This window comes from Austrofundulus limnaeus, unplaced genomic scaffold, assembly GCF_001266775.1.
Source record: "Austrofundulus limnaeus strain Quisiro unplaced genomic scaffold, Austrofundulus_limnaeus-1.0 Scaffold62, whole genome shotgun sequence".
In the NCBI taxonomy this organism is placed as follows: Eukaryota; Metazoa; Chordata; class Actinopteri; order Cyprinodontiformes; family Rivulidae; genus Austrofundulus; species Austrofundulus limnaeus.
In genome coordinates this window covers 2,049,533-2,051,306 of record NW_013952464.1, presented here as the reverse complement: position 1 = coordinate 2,051,306, position 1,774 = coordinate 2,049,533, and the positions used below count along the sequence as shown (strand labels likewise).

Below are 1,774 nucleotides of genomic sequence, written 5' to 3'. Positions count from 1 at the left end.
AAATAATTTTAAAACTTATTTTTACATTGAAATCAAACTTTCAGGTTAACACATGATGCAAATTGATTTTTGAATAGCAAACAACTGACTTAAAGCTAAAAGAAAAAACACKACATGAAAGCTAAAGGAGGCGAAGTGCTAGCTAAAAGCCAAATGTAACAAAATGCTAACTAATTGTAGCAAAAGATTAACTAAAACCCTGATGTATTTAAAGACAACCTAAAAGTTACAAAACTGAAAGATGGCAAAAAGCTAAGATTAGAAAAATATAGCCGAGTACCAGATAGCTGACTAAAAACCAAAGGGGATCAAAACGGTGGCTAAAAGTACCAAGAGTCTGGCTAAAAGCTGAAAGCAACAGAAAGGTAGCCAATAGTTTCACAAGGTTCACTAAAATCTACAGCTAGCTAAATATTAACCAAAGCCTGACAAATTTGAAGCTAAACGTTAAACACAAGTTTAGCAAAAAAATTAAAAGTTGCCAAAAATATGAAGAGACTGGATACAAACTAAAAGTAGCAAAAGCTAGCTAGAAGCTAAAAAATGCAAATTATAGCTAAAAGTAGCAAAAGCTTGCTGAATGATAAAAGTAGCTAAAAGCTAGGTAGAAAGCTAGGTAGAAAGGTTTTCTAAAAGTTGCATAAAACTAGCTTAGTAGTTGCACAAGGCTAGCTAACCAAAATCAGCTTACTAAGACAAAAACAGAGCTAATTAACACTATTTTTGATAGAAGATATGACCCCCACACGCGAAGCGTAAGCGGGAGTTGTATTGTWTTTGTACTGTTTTTTTTTCCTCCGGAGATTTTTGGTCAACCCTAACACAAAAACGGCTGCACCYGTCAACATYAAATTTGGCAGGGCTGTAGATGAGTCTGACCTACACTGCACCAGCCAACGGTTTTATGATAGACCCCATGTTTGAGGAGGGGGCTCCTTTCAAAGTGGGGGTGTCAGGACATGCAAAAATGCTTATGACTCAGAAACTGTTCAACATAGAAGCGTCAGGTTTCTTTTGTTGTTTAGCTCTGATGAAGCTCAATCCATCAGGCCAACCATCAGTGCCACCCCCCCGGACCCCCAATTTATCTGAAAAAGGGGTGTCTGGACATGCAAAAATGCTTATAACTCAGAAACTGTTCAACATAGGAGCTTAAGAGTTTTTTGGTTGTTTAGCTCTGATAAAGCTCTATCCATCAGGCCCACCAATCAGTGCCCAGCCCCCTGCCCGGACCCCCAATTTATCTGAAAAAGGGGTATGATTATAGCTCAAAAACTATTAAACATAGGAGCTTCAGATTTCTTTGGTTCTTTAGCTCTGATGAGGGGCTTTCCATCAGGCCCACCAATCAGGGCCCATCCCACCACCCGGACCCCCAATTTATCTGAAAAAGGGGTGTCTGGACATGCAAAAATGCTTATAACTCGGAAACTGTTCAACATAGGAGTTTAAGATTTTTTTGGTTGTTTAGCTCTGATGAAGCTCTATCCATCAGGCCCACCAATCAGGGCCCATCCCACCACCCGGACCCCCAATTTATCTGAAAAAGGGATATTTGGACATACAAAAATGATTATAGCTCAAAAACTATTAAGCATAGGAGCTTGAGATTTCTTTTGTTGTTTAACTCTGATGAGGGGCTATCCATCAGGTCCAACATCCACCCCCCTCCAAAAAAAAGGACTCCCACACGAACCACTACAATTTTGAGATGCACCTAGTAGCATGACATTTATTAGGAATAAAGACTTCTGAGTTCTGGTGCATTTGGAGG

At 39.4% G+C, this 1,774-nt stretch overlaps 1 protein-coding gene across 2 annotated transcripts in view; it reads left to right on the top strand.

Moving 5' to 3' along the window:
• Nucleotides 1–1,774, top strand: part of atxn7 (ataxin 7) — a 40,654-nt gene that overhangs the window by 10,637 nt on the left and 28,243 nt on the right. The window lies entirely within an intron of this gene.